Consider the following 23,427-nt stretch of genomic DNA (forward strand, 5'->3'; position numbering starts at 1 on the left):
ATTTTACATTCCCACCAGTAATGTTTGAGTAATCATGTCGATATCCTCCTTTGTCAATACTTGGTGTGGTCAGTATTTTATATATTATCCATTCTGATAGTTGTGTAGTGATAGCTCACTGAGGTTTTACTTTGCATATCCCTAATGGCTAATGATAATGAATATCTTTTCATGTGCTTATTTGAAATCTATATATGCTCTTTAGTGAAAAGTCTCTTCATATCTTTCACCAATATACTAACTAGATTTTCTGCTCTTTTACTATTAATTTTTGAATGTACATTATATATTCTAGATACAAGGCTATTGTCAGATACAATTTTGTAGTTATTTTCTTCCAATCATAGACTGCATTTTCATCCTCTTAACAAAGTAAAAAAATTTAATTTTCTTGAATTCCAGTTTATTTATAGAGAGAGTTATATTTCTTTCTTTCCATTGTATATGATTTTTATTTCTTTTTCTTGCCTCAGTGCAATGGCTAGAACTTCAGACACTGTTGAATAACTGTTGTAAGAGTGGAAATTTTTTTTTAAAGATTTATTTATTTATCTCCCCTTCCCCCCACCCGCCCCGAGCTGTCTGTTCTCTGTGTCTATTTGCTGCATCTTCTTTGTCCGCTTCTGTTGTTGTCAGCGGCATGGGAATCTGTGTTTCTTTTTGTTGCGTCATCTTGTTGTGTCAGCTCTCCTTGTGTGCAGCACCATTCCTGGGCAGGCTGCACTTTCTTTTGCACTGGGCGGCTCTCCTTACAGGGCATGCTCCTTGAGCGTGGGGCTCCCTACGCAGGGGACACCCCTGCATGGCATGGCACTCCTTGCGCGCATCAGCACTGGGCATGGACCAGCTGCACACGGGTCAAGGAGGCCCGGGGTTTGAACAGTGGACCTCCCATATGGTAGACGGATGCCCGAACCACTGGGCCAAGTCTGCTGCCAAGAGTGGAAATCCTGTCTTGTTCCAAATCTTAGGGAGAAAACAGTCAGTCTTTCACCATTGTGTTATTTTAGCGTAAGGTTATTTCTGATGCTCTTTACCAAGTTGAAGAAGTTTGCCACCTCTATTCCTTTTTCAAGATGATTTTTACTATGAATGGATGTTATTTTGCCAAATTTTTTTCTGCATTGATTGATATAACTATGTAATTTTTTTCTTTAGCCTGTTAACATATTGGATTACATTGATTGATATTTAATCACCCTTGCATTCTCAAAGTAAACGCCACTGGATCATAGTGTAAAATTATTTTTTACATTACTGAATTATTTTTTATTTTATTTTCATTTTTGTATTTTTTTGACATTACTGAATACTACTTGCTCAGATGTTGTTAAGAATTGTTATGTCTACATTCATGAGAAATATTGATTGGCCATATCCTCTTTTTGTACTGTCTTTGTTTTTTTATCTTAAGGTAATGAACACTTCATAAAATAAATTGGGATAAATTCCCTCCTCTTCTATTCTCTAGAAGAGATTTTGTAGATTTTGTATTAATTCCTTACTTGCTTGATAGAATTCCCTAGTAAAATATCTGAGCCTTGAGATTCCGTTTTTATAAGTTTTAAAATCATGAATTCAATTTCCTAAGTAATTATAAGGCTATTCAAATTAACTAATTTATTTTGGGTGAGTTGTGATAGTTTGTATTTTTAAGGAAGTAATCTGTTTCAAGTAACTTGTCAAATAGATGTGTATAGAGTTATTTATATTATTTCATTAAATTTTTTATGTCTGCAGGCTCTTTCATGATATCTCCTGGTTCGTTTTTGATATTGGTAATTTGTGATTTGTCAAAGAGTGGTTTATCAATTTTATTGAAGTTTTCAAAGAGACCAAAACTTCTTTTCATTGAATTTCTTTATGCTTTTTGTTTTCAATTTTATTGATTTCTGTTCTTATCTTTATTAATCCCTTCCTTCTTCTTGCTTTGCATTTATTTTGATCTTCCTTTTCTAGGCTGTTGTGTTGGGAGTTTAGATTCTTGATTTGAGACTTCTCTATTCTAATGTACATATTTAACACTATAAAATTTCTTCTCAATACTGCTTTAGCTGTTTGCCACACATATTGATTTACTTTATTTTCATTTTTATTTAGTTCAATTTAATTTTTATTTTCCTTGAGACATCCTCTTTTTTCATGGATTATTTAAAAAGGTGTTTAGTTTCTAAGTGCTTGGAGATTTTGTGCTATGTTTCAGTTATTGCTTTCTGTATATAATTCCATCCTGATTGAAGGATATACTCTGTAGGATTTAAATTATATTAAATTTGTTGAGGTTTGTTTTATGGCCCAATTTGTTTTATACCTGTTCTATCTTTGTGTATGTTCTGTGCATATTTAAAAAGAATGTATATTATGCTGTTTTTTGGAGAATGTTCAATAAATGGTGATTAGACCTTGTCAGTTGAAGTTTTGCTGTGTTGTATATCCTTGCTGATTTTCCATCTAGTTGTTCTATCAACTGTTGAGGGGAGGTTGGTGAAGTCTCCTACTACAATTGTGGATATATTACTCCTTTGAGTTCTATCCATTTTGCCTCACAAATTGTGTAGCTCTCTGGTGAATACACATTTCAGAATGCTATATATTTTTGGTTGATTGACTCTTTCATCATTGAATAATGCCCCTCTGTCTCTAGTAATTTTCTTTGCTCTGAAGTCTGTTTCATAGTATATTGATTTGCCATACCTGCTGTGGCAGTTTGAGATTATTTTATGAATCCCAAAAGAGAAAGATTATGATTGTAAACTAATCTACTTCTCTGGTTGTGATTCCTTTGGATTGCATTAAATTCAGCTGAGGTGTCTTTGATTAGCTTACATGTTAATATTCAGTTAGGGCTTTTCTTTTGATTTGACTAGTCAGTGGGCATGACTCAGGTTGAGCTCCCACCCCTTGTTAGGTCTGTTATAAATGGACACTCAATCAAGAAGACACATGAGAAGAGTGTGTTCAGTTAGTTTTGATTGTCCATGTGACAGAAGGAAGAAGACTTAAACAGTTGAAGCCTGAGTCATTTTGCCTGATAGCTTACAGCAGGGATTGGGAAGAACAACCAAGACTGATATAGGAGGCCTGGAAAGAAACAAGCCCTATGCCAGTCTTCACTTGAGACTGGGCCCTTGGAGCTTCAAGAGAAGAAGCCCAGAGGGGAAGGCAGAGACCAGCCAGAGATTCACGACCGCCTTGCTTCAACACATGGCTACTGACTTTGGAGAGAAAGCAACCTTGAGTTGGACTTTTTACAGCCTTCTAATTGTAAGCTTTTACCTCAAATAAATACCCTTTATAAAAGCCAACAGATTTCTGGTACTTTGTAAACCCTTGGGCAGACTAATACACCTGCTTTCTTTGTAATATTTATCTAATATACCTTTCTTTCATTTTTCTTTAACCTGCCTATGTGGTTATATTTAAAGTGACTTTCTTGTAGATACCATATAGTTTCTTTTTTTTTTTTATTCACTATGTCAATCTCCATATTTTAATCAGCATATTTATACCATTTTCATATGGTATAATTTTTGGTATTTTAGAGCTTAAGACATCCATTTTATTTTTTTGTTATATTTGTTCTCTGTTTTTTTGTTTGTTTTCTTTTTCTCCCTTACAATAGGTTACTTGAACTTTTTTTAGAATTGCAGTTTGATTTATCTTTAGAGTTTTTTAATGTTTTTCTTTGCATAATAAATTTAGGATTTCTCTAGGAATTGCATCATATATACCTAAATTATCATAGCCTACTGCTGTCAATTTTGTTCCAGTTAAAGAATAGGAGCATTACCAGCCTTTACATTTTTTTACTCTCCCTCAGTTAGAATATATTTATCTTCATATTTCCTCTAGTTACATCTAGAGCTCCATCACTGTTATAATTTTTGTATCAGTTGTCAAAACACTTATTTATTTATTATTTATGTTATGTTATATAGCTATAATCTATTCCCCATATAGATATCTCTGCTACATAGATCCCTGAAATGACAATGTTTAACACTGTAAATTAGATATATTTCTTTAGATTTTTACCACAATTCATTTAGAACTTATAGTAAATATAGAGTAGCATGGCTTTCTGGCTCATAGTAATTCCCAATTGTCCAGGTCTATGCTACCTTCTCTGTGGGGTAAATATTTCTCTCACACACAAATCATTGGTTATAATATTGGGTGACAATAACATCTATTTTTATTATAGAAGTTGTAGGTTTAGTGAAAAATCATGCAGAAAATACCATAGTTCCCATTTACCACACATACATTCAATTTTTCTCTATTATTAACACTTTTCATTAATGTGATATCTTCATTACAATTGATGAGACAATAATGTTATCCTAAATCCATAATGATCACATTTGATTTGATACCAAGCTAACATAAATAGCATAGAAAATACTGTTCGTATAATCCTCTGCCCCCCTAACAACTTTTTGCTATATGTGTTACAAATTATATTTTTATACATCATATGTCTGAAGCCATAGATTTATCATTCCTTTTTATGAATTTGCATTTTAGATCATATAAGAAGGAAAACTGAGTGAAAAATTTATATGGTTACCTTTACTGGAAATCTTTATTTCTTTTTGGAAATTTGATACACAAAGTAGTGTTCTTTCCTTTCAATCTTAAGTACTCCCTTTAGCATTGCTTATAGGGCAGGTCTTATTGTACTGAACTCCTTCAGCTTTTATTTTTCTGGGAATGTCTTAATCTTTCCCTCATTTTCAAAAGACAATCTCACTAGACATGAAATTCTTGTTTAGCCATTGTTTTCTCGCAGCAATTTAAATGCTTTATCCACTGCCTTCTTGTCTCCAGAGTTTCTGAAGAATAAATGATATTAAGCTTATTAGTCCTACCTTGTGCGGCGGCTTGCTCGGTCGGTAGAGGTGGGGTCTGGCTGCAGACGAGGGGTCGGTCAGCTTTGGACGAGGGGTTGATCCCGCTTGGGACGAGGGGTCGGTCCCACTTGGGACGAGGGGTCGGTCTGGCAGCAGACGAGGGGTCGGTCTCACAGGGGTTGCGCGGTTTGGCTGACGGGGTCGCCTGGCAAAGCCGGCGACAAAGGGGTCGCTCGGGGAAGCAGGCGACGAACTGGGGACAAGGGAGGCCAGGCCCTTGTCGGGGGCTCTCAGGACTGGAGGGCTCACGGCAGAAGAACCACCGCGGAGACAAGGTAAACACACAAGTCCACTTTATTGAGGGAGAGGCAACAGTTTTATAGGGGCTGGGGAAGGCTGATTGGTCGAAGCCACGCCCTGTTCTGATTGGTTGCCGGCGAAAGGTCAGTGGGCGGTACTGGACGGGGGAGGGGTGGTGGTTAGGGATTGGCTGTCGCTGTTGCTGGGGGAAGGGGCAGGGTTTAGGGATTGGTGGCTGCTGTTGCTGGGGTGGAGGGCAGACTTGAGTTTCCCGCCCACGCCTGGCTGTTGCTGCTGTCGGGGGAGGGGAAAAGGGCAGACTGGATTTTTCCGCCCTGCGCCTGTGCAGGGAGAAAGGAGAAGAAGGGTGCCGCCCCACAGGCATCGTGTGGCGCCATCCGGGAGTAGGGGCGGCCGCGGAAGCATGGCTGCCGAGAAGGGGAGACCTGAGGGCACTCTGCGCCCATGCCGAGCTCCCTTCAGGGGTGGCAGTGAGTCCGACCAGCCACCCTATTATGGGGGCATCGGAATTAGGCCTACCGCGGCTGCTCCCCCGCCAGGCCAGCAAACCACACTTCAGCCCAAGGGGTGACCGCATTTCCCCCTTCTTTTCAAATAAGGGCCAGGATGGCAGCAGCAACAAGTAGCCGAGGCCCAAGAGGCAGTAAGCAATGAGGGAAGCGGGGCTGAAGAGGGAGGTGAGTATGACGGGGATATAAATGTACAATTTAGGGGGCGGTATCTTGCCGTTGCAAGCAAGGGTGGCCAATGTCCAATTCTTGTTGATCTCGGCGGCTATAAGATCCATCTGCTGTTAAAAGTCCAGGATGACAGCGCATTGCAGGTAGTTGATCTCTCCTTGGCAGCGAAGACATTGTAGGAGAGGATTACTTTTTCTTGCCAGAGGCTTACTGTCCAATTAAAAGGCTGATGGCTGGGGTTGGTGAGTGCAATGGGGAGTGTGAGGAAAAGAAGGGTGACGGTTTTGGACAAGAGGAGGCTTGGTGAAGTCATTATGGGAGGAAGATAAGGAGTAAAGCATAAAAGAGGATAATAAACAGAAAGGCGATGGAGAGTAGAATTCGTTGGCCGAGGTTCCAATCTTCTGGTGCGGTAGCGGCTAGACAGATGGCGGAAAATATTATCAAGAAAGCAAAGGTTATGAGGAAGAAATAAAGTATTAAAGGCTGTGGGGGAAGTGAGAAGATCATTTAGAGGATAGGGTTGAGAATGGTATGTTTAAGACAGAAGCTTTGTGGTTTGTAGGAGACTGCTTTATAAACGAAGGAGAATGAGGGCAGTATATATAGTAACGATAGATAGGAAGATGACAGTGAGGAGGAGTCTTTGTTTAAGGTTCCAATCGTCCGGCGCAACAGTGGCTAGGCCGATAGCGAGGGGTGTTGCTAAATAGACAATGGCTGCAAAGACAAAATCATCTTCTGTTTCCTTAAGAATAACTTTTCTTTAAATACTTAGTAGCATGCAATATTAGAAACCGTTTCCTAAAAGCAAGTTGGCAGGGGAGCTTGGTTGCTGTTAATCTTTCCTGTTATAAAATTACCTTTTATTATTATTATCATCAATTCAGTTTTATATATATATATTTAAGAATGACCTTTTGGAATTAGCCATTTAATACCTTAATGTAAACAATGCTTTATTAAACCTTTTATTATTATTTATAACCATATAGACTATTGAAGATAAATTTTATCTTTACAGAACACATTCCCTTACGTAAAGTTATCACAATACCTTTTACACTTGCCGCATGCAAATTAAGTTTCAAGAGTTTATGAAAAATTAGCCATCCTACTTTAGGACAAAATACGTCTTTTTGCAAAACTTATTACATCTCCGTTAGCATTTTTACAAACTTTTAACCTTTTTAATATTCATATAAGTTTTACATTCTTTATATTATCCTGTGAAGAAAAATAAGTTATTCATTTTAATCTAGGCAAGAACAACTTTTTATGAAGACGTACAGTTAATTTTGTTAATTAAGACTTACAATTTTTTTTATTGTAGATATCTTATTAACATTTAAACTTATGTATTAATATAATAAACTTAAGTATTAATATAAGCGCTTATTTAATTTTTGGCCATTTGAATAGAGCTCTTTTAAAGATTTCTAGTAATTTATATTTACCATCCGGAGGTATCACAATATACGTTGACATTGAACGAACAGACAAACACAGAACAATTACAACACATTAACAGAAATATATAATTTATTTACAGTTGACTCATAATTCTTACTTTCTTGGTATAGCTGCTTTTAAATCCTTTTTTATATAGCATATCATAGATTATACCCTTCAAGATTTCTTCTGGACTTCATGTTGCCTGTAATATGAAAGCTTGTGCTTGGAAACATTTTTATTAGTTATCAGCAATCAGTTAAAATAACTTGAGCAGCATAAATGTAGTTTAAGTTTTCATTTTGTAGTTTAGACAGACTATTAACACACATTTTTGGATTATTACTGTAAGATTAAACTGAGACTTGAAGTTCTGGAAAAAACTATTGATTCAAAACTGGAAACTTCCTTTAGACCTTGATAAAAACTTGGTACTAATTTTATTATCTTGGTTGAGCAAGCCCAATCAGAACTAGAATGGAAACAAAACAAAACAGCACGATTTGCCTACAAAATTTGAAAAGGGTTATTCTGGCCCCTGCTTAATATTAGTGAGGGAGGAGGTAGGGTGGAAAGGGAAAGCAGGTGGTAGGAGGCGGCAGGGAGGTAGGCGGAGGTGCCCCGGCGGGGGAGGAATACTGGTCCAAAAATAGGCTAGAGGGGGCCGCGCATGAGGCAGCTTGCCATGGATCGGATGGAGGGGGCTGCCAGGGGGAGGCGGAGCCGGGGGGGCCATTGGCGCAGAGGGCGCGAGAGGAGCCATTTGCCCCTGCGGTGTTACAAAATGGCTGCGGGCCATCTCCGGCGGTACTACAAAATGGCGGAGGGCCACAAAATGGCCGTGGGCTACAAGATGGCCGCGGACCGCCCTGCGCGGAGGGGTAAAATGACGGGGAGGGAGCTTCCGGCCCACTCAGGCAGGAAGTCACTGGGGGGAGGGAGGGGTAAAGAGACCTCCCCTTTTCGAGCGAGGAAGAAGGCAGAAGTCCGCCATCTTGAGAGTGCTTCCCCTTTTCGAGCGAGGAAGAAGGTGGAAGTTCGCCATCTTCACCGGCGCTCAGCACTGCAAGATTACACTGTTTAGGGGGACAATTTTCGAGCGCGTTATTAAGGCACTTGACAAGCGACTCAGAGTCGGAGTCGGAGCCAGCATCAGGATCCCGATCAGGATCCCGGTTAAAGTCGCCATCCTGACAATCACAGCGGTGGCGGTGGCGTGGCCGGAAGGAGTCGATGGTAGGGGCGCCTTGAAGGCAGGAGCGGATGGTAAAAAGCGCCGGTAATAAGCCAGGAGGGAATCTTTTACCTTCCTGCTCCATGGCAGAAGTGACCCTATCTATAATGCGAGTATAGGTGTCTGGGTGCCAAAGCTGACACGTGGTAAGCCACGGATTAAAGGGGAGAAGAAGGTCCCAATATACTTGGAGCTGTTTCAAAGAGATCTTACACCGGTGAGTGTCTAGGAGACCGGCGAGGGCCCGAACTTGCGGGGCTTGCTTAGCAGATAGGATGTTACCCATTGCTAATGGCCTTTTGGAGCCGATAAGAAAAGGGGCCCTTACCTTGAGAGCGCGGCGATGGGAGCCGAGGTGCGTGGTGAGACAAGGGGTCGGAGCCGATGGGACTCCGACGGTGGTCGCGGGCCAAGAGAAGGCCCCGACGAGGGGAGGGCGGAACGACGAGCAGTGGAGCAAGGCAAAGGGGAGCAAGCACGGAGGGGAGGAGACAGAGGTGAAAGCAGGGGTGGAGGTGCTCAGGCACGCATTCCTGAGAGTTTTATTGGCGCCTCTTAATCATAGCGGGTCGGTATAAGCCCCCGACATGGAAGGAGAAAGCCATCCAGTGATTCTCCCAGACCGCCGTGGATCATATGAGGTCACCAAGGTTCAGGAGCAGCAATGCAGAGCGAAAAGATAGGGGTGAGAAGAGAGGAGGGCGTAGGGCTGTGGTAGGGTTACTTCAGACGTGCAAGCGAGCGCTCCTGAGAAATCCAAGGCTCCTCTTAATCATAGCGGGTCGGTATAAGCCCCCGACATGGAAGGAGAAAGCCATCCAGCAATTCTCCCAGACCGCCGTGGATCATATGAGGTAGCCAAGGCTCAGGTAGCAGCAATGTTGCATGAGAGAAGTCCCAAGGTGAGAAGAAAGGGGGGGGGGTCGCCAGGTTATGGAGTGAGGCTGTGGTGGAGTTGCCTTGCCCCACGTTGGGCGCCAGCTGCGGCGGCTTGCTCGGTCGGTAGAGGTGGGGTCTGGCTGCAGACGAGGGGTCGGTCAGCTTTGGACGAGGGGTTGATCCCGCTTGGGACGAGGGGTCGGTCCCACTTGGGACGAGGGGTCGGTCCGGCAGCAGACGAGGGGTCGGTCTCACAGGGGTTGCGCGGTTTGGCTGACGGGGTCGCCTGGCAAAGCCGGCGACGAAGGGGTCGCTCGGGGAAGCAGGCGACGAACTGGGGACAAGGGAGGCCAGGCCCTTGTCGGGGGCTCTCAGGACTGGAGGGCGCACGGCAGAAGAACTACCGCGGAGACAAGGTAAACACACAAGTCCACTTTATTGAGGGAGAGGCAACAGTTTTATAGGGGCTGGGGAAGGCTGCTTGGTCGAAGCCACGCCCTGTTCTGATTGGTTGCCGGCGAAAGGTCAGTGGGCGGTACTGGACGGGGGAGGGGTGGTGGTTAGGGATTGGCTGTCGCTGTTGCTGGGGGAAGGGGCAGGGTTTAGGGATTGGTGGCTGCTGTTGCTGGGGTGGAGGGCAGACTTGAGTTTCCCGCCCACGCCTGGCTGTTGCTGCTGTCGGGAGGAGGGAAAAGGGCAGACTGGATTTTTCCGCCCTGCACCTGTGCAGGGAGAAAGAAGAAGAAGGGTGCCGCCCCACAGGCATCGTGTGGCACCATCCGGGAGTAGGGGCGGCCGCGGAAGCATGGCTGCCGAGAAGGGGAGACCCGAGGGCACTCTGCGCCCATGCCGAGCTCCCTTCAGAGGTGGCGGTGAGTCCGACCAGCCACCCTATTATGGGGGCATCGGAATTAGGCCTACCGCGGCTGCTCCCCCGCCAGGCCAGCAAACCACACTTCAGCCCGAGGGGTGACCGCAACCTTGTATATGACACATTGATTTTTCTCTTGCAGCTTTCAGAGCTCTCTCCCTTGTATTTGGTATTGGGCAATTTTACCACTATGTGCCTGATCATTGTTGTTTTTGGGTTTATCCTGTTTAGGGTTCATCAGGCATCTTGAATGTTCATATGTATGTCTTTCATTAAATTTGGGATATTTTTCTGCCATTATTTCTCTGAATATTCCCTATGGCACTTTCTCACTCCTCTTCCAGTACCTTTATAATGTGTACACTGGTATACTCAATCATTCTCACAGGTCTTGTGATTGTTAAGTGACTATGCCACCCTGACCAGGTAATGGTACCCAGGTATTTGGTTAAACAAGCACTGCACTGTTATAAGGGCATTTCATGGACTTTAATCACCAGTCAGTTGATTGCTGCATTGTCTGAATATGGTGAATCCCAAAAAAAGATTATGTTCTTAAACTAATCTGCTCCTGTGGATGTGTAGATTAACTTTAGATCACTTGATTACATTGCTTTTAATTATATTACACCAGTGAGGTGTGATTCAAATTAAGTTTCCACCCTCTTACTGTATAAATGGAGATAGACAGCTTCTCCCGGGGAGGTCATCAAGGACCTTCATCGAAGTCCCTAAGCCATATGGAATTTGGACTTGTGTATACCCACGGTTGAATGAAACAACTTTATAAAATCTCATTCTATTTACAGATATCTCCTTTTGGCTCTATTTCCCTAGAGAACGCTGATTAAAAGAGCTTAGTTGGGGAGTGGATCTTGAGAAATAGAATAGTAAAAATGGGATTTCTGAATTGGTTCTTGGATTTTTGCAATTGACTCTCTACTCTAATTAGATTCAAGTGCACTGATGACTCTGTTTCCCATAATCAAGAGGCCACTGACAATCCTTGACGTAAGTTGGCAATAGAGACATATAAAATCTCACCACTGGATATGATTATTTCCATGCATAGAAGAGGCAAGACTTTGGGTGAGAATGTTTTTAACACCTTAACGAAGTTTTGTGGAGTTAAAAGTTCCAATGATATTGGCTGGCTATTCCTGAATAAGTTGGGCACAGTCACCAAAAAAAAAGGATCAGCAGAAGTCTTCAAATTTGCAACTTACTTGCTATCTGAATGATATGAAAGTTTCTGTATGTGCTCTGAAAGAAAATCTTGTTTCCTGAAGCTGCAGAATTGAAATCTCTGAAAACCAGACCCAGAGTTTCACTGTGCAAGTTACAATGGAAACTAAAATCTCAAACTTGCATAGGATCATCTCTTAAAATGAGGGCATTGACTGGAAAGCAGTGGAATCCTGAGGCTGGGATGAGACATATGGTTGATGATGATGGAGACATTGGAACCCTAAATTCTGATGAGACTTTGCCAGATAAAGCTTTAAAGATCTGAGCTGGTCAGGATGCAGTCACCTGACCTTCTCCCCATCCTGGGGAGACAACCACCCAATCTAAAGCCTGCTCTTAGGAGTCAACCACCCAACCTACAGTCTGTCCCAAGGAGTCAGTCACCCAACTTCCAGTCTACCCCAAGGAGTCTGCCATCAAACTCCCACCTGAAGAGATGAATCCTGTCTCACCAGACAAACTGCAAAGGAATGCCCTGACATAAATGGCTTGTAAGACACTTATAAAACTTCTTGTTTCCCACTCCCCCCAAACCTCTTTTCTTCTAGACCTATAACTAGCCTAAAGTCACAAGCCCCAAAAGTGAAGTACAAAGTGTGACCCATGAGGAAGTATGCTATACACCAAAAGAATTGTGTGAGTTTTCCAATTTATATATTAATAACACAAATCAGGGGAATATGTGTTGTGTAGGGAATGGATATTAAGGATTTGGGATAATGGAAGAAATATAAAGTTGGATGAGGATAAATTTTTTGATATAGGCTCATGATCTGGATTCTATCCAGATTCTAGTTTAATATTATAGCTCAAGGGGTACAATTTGTTCAGATATCCGGCTGAAACATGAACCAAAAGATGGCTGACATTGCTTGAGGTGGAGATGCCAGAATTGTCCTTGTCTACTGTAGATTAGAGGATCCAAAGGCTTAGAGAGATTGGAATGTTAGAATGGTTTACCATCTAATACCTGCCCACCCACCCCAGGAATATCCAAAGGACATACCTTTCACCAGGACCATGAGGAATAAATTTGTGAGACAAACTCCATCTTCCTTGAAGAATTCTTTGGTTACAGTGTTCTGTGGGTTGGATATTATAACTGTGGGAACTGCTGTTGCCAAACAAAGATCCTGTGGGGATGATTGGATTCCAAGCTGGTGGGAGCCAAGTGTCAGCACTTAATCACCAACAACAAGGTATACATGGCTACCACAATGGAAAGAAGACTCAAAGAAGTAATGAAATAGTCTCAGTTGCAGAGAGATGTGATGTAAGCTAATAAATCATGAGACACCTAGAAGTGAAATAGATGGGAAGTCTACTAAAGTCTTACTTATAAGTAGGAATCTGTATAAGCATCAGTGTTCTAGGGCAAGTGAACAAAAGCCTAACTTGAATTCCAGAAATGGAGTCATAGCATCCTAATTAATCCCAGGCTTGAGACAGTTTACAGACCCAGAGCCCATTAAATGAGGGGAAAGTTGGGTCCCCTTTAGGAAAAACAATGTTACATGACCAAAAATGTATACTGTTAATCTTCCTCCCAGTCTTCTCCAAAGAGACCTATGGCCTTTTACCAGAGTAATTGTGCATTAGGAAAAAGGAATAAACAGAGATTTGGGGGATTATTAGGAACTGGCTCAAAAGTGACATGAAATCCAGGAGATCAAAACATCACTATGGTCCACCAGCAGGAGAAGGGACTTTTGAAGGTCAGGTGATTGATGGAGTTTTAGCTCAGGTCTATCTCTCAGTGGGACCAGTGGGTTCCCAGGCCCATTCCTCAGTTACAGAATGCATATTTGAAATAGACATACTCAGCAACTGGCAGAATTCCTACATTGGTTCCCTGGCTTGTGAAGTGAGGGATATTATAATAGGAAAGGCCAAGAGAAACAACTAGAATTGTCCCTACTGAGCAAAAGAGTAAATCAGAAGCCATTATAGATTCCTGGAAGAATTGCTGAGATAAGTGCCACGATCAAGGACTTGAACAATGCAGGTGTGGTGATCCCCACCACATCCCCATTCAACTCTCTTATTTGGCCTGTGCAGAAAAAAGATGGATTTTGGAGGATGACAGTGCATTATCATAAGCTTAACCAGATGGTGGCTCCAATTGCAGCTACCATTCTAGATACGGTATCATTGCTTAAGCAAATCAACATATACTCTGCTAGCTGGTATGTAATTCTCTCTCTTTTTTTTTTTTTGTATTTATTTATTTTTTTAATGTTACATTTAAAAAAATGAGGTGCCCATATACCCCACCCTCCTCGCCCCACTCCTCCTGCAACAACAACCTCCTCCATCATCATGGGACCCCCATTGCACTTGGTGAACACATCTCTGAGTACTGCTGCAACACATGGTTAATGATCCACATTATAATTTACACTCTCCCTCAGTCCACCCAGTGGGCCATGGCAGGACACATAATGTCCAATAACTGTCCCTGCAGTACCATCCAGGACAACTCCAAGTCATGAAAATGCCCCCACATCTCATCTCTTACTCCCACTCCCCACCCCCAGCAGCCACCATGGCCACTTTCTCCACATCAATGCTACATTTACTTCCATTACTAATCACAATAGTTCCAGAATAGAATATCAGTAAGTCCACTCTAATCCATATGCTATTCCTCCATCCTGTGGACCCAGGGATGGTTATATTTACTCCCCCTCTATATCAAGAGGGGATTTAGATTCCACTTGAATGATGGATGCAATTCTCCTGCTTGCAGTTGTAGGCACTCTTGGCTCACTGGTGTGGTGGTTGACCTTCTTCACCTCCTTGTTAGCTGAATGGGGTAAGTCCAATAAACCAGAGGGTAGGAGTTGCAAGTTTGTTAAGGTTCAGGGCCTGGCTATCACATGGACAGTCCAGAGATTCAGGTCCCGAGTATACACTAAACCCCAGCACCAACCACAGGTCTGGTAAAAGTAACAGGAGAGGCTTGTGAACAAAGATCACATCTGAGTCCATCTCTACCACACTCTGGAACACTAACTCCAAAGTAGAGCCAACTGACATGGCACTGAAGTCCATCTGCCATGTCCATAGAACCTGTAGGTCTCTGTAGCCCTCAGAAGAACCAATACCTGGGGTTGTATCTACTTTAGCTGTCTCTGGGACTCTGCTGAGGTGTGTATAAGGGTGAACCCTCTGATGACCTCCTGGCTCTTTTTTGGAGACTCATAGCCATATAAACTCATTTGTCCTTTCCATTTCCTCCTTTTATTTAAGGTCAAAAAGCATTCTTAACTCATGATATTACATGTAGGCTGAGATATTCTGCTGATCTGAGTTGGCCCTTTTATTCAAGGTCATTCTTCAGCCACATTGTCAGCTGTTTTTGGTAGTAATCCCTTGGCACCAGGGAGGCTCACCCCTAGGAGACATGTCCCACACTGTGGGGAAGGTAATCCATTTACATGCTGAGTTTGGCTTAGAGACTGGCCACATTTGAGCAACATGGAGGCTCCCAGGAGGTCACTCTTAGGCACCCTGCAGCTCTAGGCCTAATTCTTATTTCACACACAGGCTCACAAGCATAGTCATTAGCATCAAGGGCCCATTGTTGGACCACCCTTCCTTATTCATCTTAGCCATTGCACTCAGGAGATTGTTGCTGTTCCATTAGAGAAGGTGACATAGCTCCCCTGGCCAGGAACTCAGCACTCTCCCAGCTGTCATTCCCAACTGTAACCACTATGAAAATATCCAAACATTTTTATGCACCCCACATACATGCCCTGGAGAATTCCCTCTCAACCACGAGCCGCCCACCAATAACATCCACACCAGTATTCCTCCCCCACCACTGTTGAACCCCTCTGTGGTCCAAAACCTCCCCCAAAATGAAGCCTAATATATTGTCAGGTTCCATTAATAGTAAAATGGAATATAGTGATGTGTTCAAAGGTTAGATACAGAATATATACTAATTTAGAAAAATTAAAGTAAAAATAAATTGGGATATTAAAAAATTTAAAAATGAAAAAGTCTTGTTTTTGGTGTTTTGACTTCCATCACTGCAATAAGTTTTGCCCTACATGCACAATGGCAAGGCAATTTCTTCTATCTCTTCCTCAGTGTCTATACTCTTTCCCTTTCTTTTTTTTTTCTCTAATTATTGTTTGTCTTCACAAAAGTTTTATACCACAGTAATTCATATATACAATATATGGTACTCCCATATATTCAACATCAGTCACTTTGTCCCTTCCCCAGCAATAATCTTTTTATATATTCATACTATATTTACTGCAACTGATGTACAGATATTGAGACAATAGCTTTTAAACAAGGTTACACTTGGATTTACATTGTGGTTTATATCCTAAACTATACAATTTTCTAAATTTTTGGCTATCTTATGTTTTATGTTATGATTTACATTTTAGCCTATATGCCCCTATCCATTTTTGGTGTAATTGAACATGTCCTATATCCATCCTTGCATAATCTCGTGGAACACTTCCATTGCCCCATAGTTACACTGATTCCACCTATTCAATACCTCTTTCCTCCTCCCCTCAGGACTCACAGTGACAATCACTCTTCATTTCTTGAAGGGCCATGTTCAGAGATACTTGCAACAACGCTGAGGGCTTGACATGCTCGACTGCCCTAATGCATTTGTGGAAGTCACCATTTCTCTTGAGAGATACAATTCCCTCTATTTGAGAACATCAGTCCTCCCCAGGATGCGGGTATACCATTACTCTCATTGCATGGGTCTCCATTCAATCATATCACCTACTATGACAAAATGAGCTCTCACACACTCCCTAGAGGTCTTGTCTTGTGGCAGTTTCTTCCCTTTAAGCATCTTAAATAGGTAACCCTCCCCATTATATTTTTGAAAAAGTTTTCTCAACATTATACTCTCAACCACACACCTGATAATCTCCTATGTTCATATGTTCCCCCACCCTCCCCCCAAATTCCTGGGCCATATTACCCATCCTCCCATCCCTAGCCCACCTGCCTCTAGCCCACAAAGCCCCACCCAAAGGCATCCCTCTGGCCCCATCCTATCCCCTGGTATGTAATACTTGATCTGGCAAGTGATTTTTTTCTCAATTGTCATAATAAGGGCGATCAGAAACAGTTTGCTTTCAGCTGGCAAGTTCAGCAATATAACTTCACAGTCCTACCTCAGCCATGTATCACCTCTCCAGGTCTATATAATATTGTCCACAGAGACCTTGATCTTTTCTCCCACCCATGAAACATTACAATACTCCATTATACTGATATCATGTTGACTGAATCTAGTGAGTAAGATGTAACAACTATTCTAGACTTTTTAGTAAAGCATTTGCCTGAGAAAGAATGGGAGATAAATCCAACAAAAATAGAGGATCCTTCCACCACAGTGAAATTTCTAGGTGTACAGTGGTATGGGGCTTGTCAAGATACCCCTTCTAAAGTTACATTGGGCCCTCCTATGATAAAAACAGAGGCACAATACTTAGTTCGCCTCTTTGGATTTTGGCTGCAACATATTCCTCATTTGAATGTGCTACTCTGGCCCATTTATCAAGTGACCAGAAAAACTGCTAGTTTAAGTGGGGACTGCAACAAGAGGAGGCTTGGCAACAGGTTCAGGCTGCTGTGCAAGCTGCCCTGCCACTTGGGCTATATGACCTAACAGGTCCAATAGTGCTGGAGGTGTCAGTGGTTATAGAGGTGCCATATATAGCTTTTGACAGGACCCTATAGGAGAATCACAGTGTAGACCCTTCGGATTTTGGAGCAAAGCCCTGCTATTCTCTGCAGACAACTACTCTCCTTTTGGAAACAGCTTTTGACCTGCTACATGGCCTTAGTAGTGACTGCATGCTTAACCATGGGCCATCAAGTTATCATGAGAACTGAGTTGCCTATCATGAGTTATCATGAGTAGGGAATTGTCTCATTCACCAAACTAAAAAGTTGGTTGTGTATAGCAGCACTCTGTCATAAAGTGGAAGTGATATATACACAATAGGGTCATTTTGGTCCTGAAGGCACAAGTAAGTTTTATGAGGAAGTGACTTAAATGCCCATGGCCACCACTCCTGCAATATTACTCTCTCCTTCTCAGCCCACAGCTATGGCATGTTGGGGAATCCCTTACAATCAGTTGAATGAGGAAGAGAAAACTAGGACCTGGTTTACAGATGGTTCTGAATGATATGCAGGTACTACCCCAAAGAGGACAGCAGCAGCCCTGCAGCCTTTTTCTGGGATGTCCCTGAAGGACAGTGGTGAGGGGAAATCCTTCCAGTGGGCAAAATTTCAAATAGTGCACATGGTTGTTCATTTTGTTTAGAAGGAGAAATGACCAGAGGTGCATTCGTACAGATTCATGGACTATTGCCAATGCTTTGGCTGGACGTTCAGGTAATTGGAAGGAACATGGTTGGAAAATTAGTGACAAAGATATCTGGGGAAGAGGTAAGAGGATAGACCTTACTGAGTGGACAAAACATGAAATTATTTGTGTCCCATGTGAATGTTCACCAGAGGGTGACTTGAGTAGAGAAAGATTTTAATAATCAAGTGGATAAGATCACCCATTCTATGGCTAGCACTCAGCCTCTTTCACCAACCACTCTCATCATTGCCTAATGGATTCATAACATAGCCATGATGGTAGAGATGGAGGTTATGCATAGGCTCAGCAACATGGGTTTCCCCTCATCAAGACTGACCTGGCTAAAGCTACTGCTATTGATCCAGCAGTAGAAACCCAAAGAAAACCCCAATTAGGTACCATTCCCCTAGGTGATCAGCCTATCTGGTGGGATGTTGGTTACACTGGACCACTTCCATCATAGAGGTGGCAGCAATTTGTTCTAACTGGAATAGACACATATTCCAGACATGGGTTTGCCTTCTCCGTATGCAATACTTCTTCCAAAACTACCATCTGTGGACCTACGAAATGTCTTTTCCATTGCCATGGTATTCCACATTGCATTGCTACTTTTTTTCACAGTTAAAAACCTGTTTTACTGAGATACATTCACACAACATATGATCTATCTAAGGTGTATAATCAATGCTTTCAGTATAATCACAATATTGTATGTTCATCATTATGCAAAAAAATTTAGACCTATTTCATTATTCCAAACAGAAAGACTCCACATCCCTTAGCATGCTTTCCCTGGCCTGACATAATCACAAATCAAATTTCATCTTTATAAATTGATTCATATTTACATTTTATATAAATGGAATCATAAAATATGTTGCACAATGTATTTAGTCCATAGTAGCACAATCAAATAATTTTATCCTTTTGTGTCTGGCTTACTTCACTCAACATAATGTCCTCCAGGTTCATCCAAGTTGTTATATGCTTATGACTTCATTTCTTTTTATAGCTGCATAATAGTCCATTGTATGAATACACCAGTTTGTTTATCCATTAATCAGTTGATGGACACTTGAGTTGTTTCCACTTTTTGACAGTCATGAATAACACTGCTATGAACATCAGTGTGCAGATATCTATTCATGTCATCACTCACAGTTCTTCCGGATATATATTGAGTAGTGGTATTGCAAGATCCCAAGGCAAATCTATATTCAACTTCTTTAGGAACTGTCAAACAGTCCTCCATAGTGGCTATATAATTCCCACCAACAGTGAATAAGTGTTCTTATCTCTCCACATCCTCTTCAATACTTGAAGTTCTCTGTGTTTTCAATAGTGCACATTCTAATAGGTATGAAATGGTATCTCATTGTAGTTTTGATTTGCATTTCCCTAATCATTAGTAATTTTGAGCATATTTTCGATGAGTTTTTTGCCATTTGTATTTCTTCATTAGAGAAATGTCTATTCAAATGTTTTGCCCATTTTTTAATCCAGTAGTTTGTGTTTTTATTGTTGAGTTGTAATTCTCTTTATATATCATGGAATCATGGATATTAAGTCTTTATAGACATGTGACTTCCAAATATTTTCTCCCATTGAGTTGTCTGCATTTTCATCCTTTGACAAAGTCCTATGAAGTGCAAAAATGTTTAATTTTGAAGAGGCCTCATTTATCTATTTTTTCTTTTGTTGTGTGTGCTTTGGGTGTAAGGTCCAAGAAACCACCACCTACCACAAGGTCTTTAAGATGTTTCCCTACTTTTCTTCTATAAGTTTTATGATCCTGGCATTTATTGTTAGATCTTTGACCCATTTTTAGTTGATTCTTGTATAGGGAGTGAGGTAGGGGTCCTCTTTAATTCTTTTGGTATAGATATCCAGTTCTCCCAGGACCATTTTTTGAAGAGACAGTTTTGTTCCATTAATGTGGAGTTGGTAGGTTTATTCAAAAACCAATTGGCTGTAGAGGTGAGGGTCTACTTCTGGACTCTCAGTTCTATTATACTGATTGATGTGTCTATCTATATGCCAGTACCATGTTATTTTGACCACTGTAGCTTTGTAATATATTTCAAGGTCAGGCAGTGAAATTCCTCCAATGTTGTTCTTCCTTTTTAGAATGCTTTGGCTATTTGGGTGTACTTTCCCTTCCAAATGAATTTGGTAATTTCTTTTTCTATTTCTGTAAAGTAGGCTGTTAAAATTTTGATAGATATTACATTGATTCAATAAATCAGTTTGGTTAGGATTGACATCTTCATGATATCAGCCTTCCAATACATGAACACAAAATATCTTTCCATTTGTTTAGGTCTTCACTGATTTCTTTTCACATCATTTTGTAGTCTTCTGCAGATAGGTCCTATACTTCTTTGGTTAAATTGATATTTACGTATTTGAGTATTTTTGTTGCTATTGTAAATGGATTTTCTCCCAATCTCCTTCTCAGATTGTTCAGTACTAGTGTACAAAAACATTACTGACTTTCATGTGTTGATCATCTCTCCTGCCACTTTGTTGAACTCATTTATTAGCTGAAGTAGCTTTGTCATAGAAATTTCAGAATTTTCTAAATATAGGATCATGTCATCTGCAAATAGTGAGAATTTTACTTCCTCTTTTCCTATTTGGATGCGTTTTTTTTTTTTCTTGTCTAATTGCTGTAGCTAGAACTTATAGCACAATTTTGAATAATAATGGAGACATTGGGCATTCTTGACTTGTTCCTGATTTAGAGGAACAACCTTTTCCCATTGAACATGATGCTGGCTGTGGGTTTTTCATATATGCCTTTTATCATATTGAGGAATTTTCCTTCTATTCCTATCCTTTGAAGTGCTTGTATCAAGAAAGGGTCCTGGGTTTTGTTGAGTGGCTTTTCTGCATTGATTGTGATGATCATGTGGTTTTATTCTTTAATTTATTAATGTGGTATGTGATGTTGATTGGTTTTCTTGTGTTGAACGAGCCTTGCATACCAGGAATAAATCCCACTTAGTCATGATATATAAGTCTTTTGATATGATGTTGGATTCAATTTGCAAGTATTTAATTGAGAAATTTTGCATCTATAGTCATAAGAGGGATTGGTCTATAAATTTCTTTTCTTTTAGTGTCTTTTTCTGGCTTTGGTATTAGGGTGATATTGGCTTCATAAAATGTTGGGTAATTTCCCCTCATATTCAATTTTTAAGAAGAGTTTAAACAGGATTTGTGTTCATTCTTTTCAAAATGCTTGATATAATTCACCTGTAAAGTCATCTGGTCCAGAACTTTTCTTTCTTGGGAGATTTTTGATGACTGATTCAATCCCTTCAAATGTGATTGGTTTATTAAGTTCTTGTATTTCTTGTAGCATAAGTATAGATTGTGCATTTCTAGGAATTTGTTCATTTCATCTAGGTTGTCTAGTTTTTTGGCATACAATTTCTCATAATATCCTCTTATGATTCTTTTTATTTCTGTATGTTCAGTCATAACTTCCCCCCTTTCTTTTCTGATTGTGTTTATTTGCATCTTCTCTCTTGTTTTCTTTACTAGTCTAGCTCGGGGTTTGTCAATTTTATTGATCTTCTGAAAGAGCCAGGTTTTGGGTTTGTTGATTTCTGTATTATTTTTTATTTCACTTATTTCTGTTCTTATATTTATTATTTTTTTCATTCTGTTTGCTTTGGGATTGGTTTGCTATTTTATTTTTCTATTTCTCCAGTTGTTCAGTTAGATCTTTGATTTTAGTCTTCTTTTTTTAATATAGGCTACTAGGGCTATAAATTTCCCTCTCAAGATTGCCTTTGCTGTATTCCATAAGTTTTGATAAGTTGAGTTCTTATTTTCATTAGTCTCAATATATTTATTGATTTCACTTGCAATTTCCTCTTCAATCTACTTATGATTTTGGAGTGTTTTGTTTAGTCTCTACATATTTGCAAATTTACCTCTTTTCTGTCTATTATTGATTTCCAGTTTCATTCCATTATGATATGAAAAGGTGGTTGTGTTATTTAATCTTTTTAATTTATTGAGAACTGCATTGTGACATAACATGTGGTCTATCCTAAAGAAAGATCCATGGGCACTTGAGAAGAATTTATAACCCACTGAGTTTGGATGCAACATTCTGTATATGTATTATATCAAGCTCATTTCTCATATTGTTCAAGTTCTGTTTCCTTGTTGATTTTCATCTAGTGGTTCTATCCAGTGATGTGAGTGGTATGTTGAATTCTCCAATGATTATTATGGATATGTCTATTTCTCCTTTCAATTTTGCCAGAGTTTGCCTCATGTATTTTTGGGGCCCACTGGTTAGGTGTACGCATACTTATGACTGTTATATCTTCCTGGAGGATTGTTCTTTTATTATTATATAATGGCCTTCTGCATCTCTTACAACTTTTTGCATTTAAAGTCTGTTTTGTATGATATTAGTATAGCTTCCTGCTTTTTTTTTTTTTTTTGGTTACTGTATGCATGGAGTATCCTTCAAACCACCTGCAGCTCTTTTGTATCCCTAGGTCTATGATGAGTCTCTTGTAAGCAGTATATAGATGGCTCATGTTTTGTTTTGTTTTTATCCATTCTGTCAGCCTTTATCTTTTGATTAGGGAGTTTAATCCATCCACATTCAATGATATTACTGTAAATGCATTATTTATTTCCACTATTTTATTCTTTGGTTTTCATCGTATCTTATTTTCCTTTGTCTTTTTACTCTTTTGGTATCCTTTTTGTTATTCTTTCTTCATACACTCCTCCAAGCATCTCTCGCCTTTTTTCTTTCAGTCTAGAAGGTTTCCTTTAACATGTCTTGCAAAGGTGGGTTCTTATTCACAAACTCTCTTCATTTCTGTTTAATGTAAATATTTTATACTTACTTTCATTTTTCTTTTCTTTTTTTTTGGCTTTCAATTTTCATACTCAATTTATAGAACAAGCACAATTATGATTACAGATCAAAATATGTTATTTTTATTACAAATACATTTATTTTTACAAAATAAAACTAAAGGAATAAGGGAGAAAATAGTATGAAGATTAGATATGATCCTTCCATGTGGGAGGGAGCACACAATCTCCTGAGTCCTCTGCTCTCTGCTTGTTTTGCTTCTCATTGTGTTTCCACATTGTGTCTCCTCATTGATTCATCTTGTTGTTTCATTTTGTTGTGTCAGCTCACCATGCCAGTCAGTCACATCAGCTTGCTGTCTTGCTCATCTTCTTTAGGAAGCACCAGGAATGGAACCTTGAATATCACATGCAGTAGGCAGGTGCCCAACTGTTTGAGCCACATCCCCTTCCCTCTAATGTGTTTTTTATCTCAACTATTGTGTCTTTCATTTCCATGGGCTCTGTTACTTTTCTATTCAGGATTTCAAATTCTTTGTTGTGTTCATTCAATGTCTTCTTGATGTCATTTATCTCTTTAGCCATATTGTCTTTCAATTTATTAATTTGATTTTGGTAATTTGTGTGCATCTTGTTGATTAGTTGTCTCAAATCCTGCA

The sequence above is a fragment of the Dasypus novemcinctus genome, chromosome 4 (assembly GCF_030445035.2).
Source record: "Dasypus novemcinctus isolate mDasNov1 chromosome 4, mDasNov1.1.hap2, whole genome shotgun sequence".
NCBI lineage: Eukaryota > Metazoa > Chordata > Mammalia > Cingulata > Dasypodidae > Dasypus > Dasypus novemcinctus.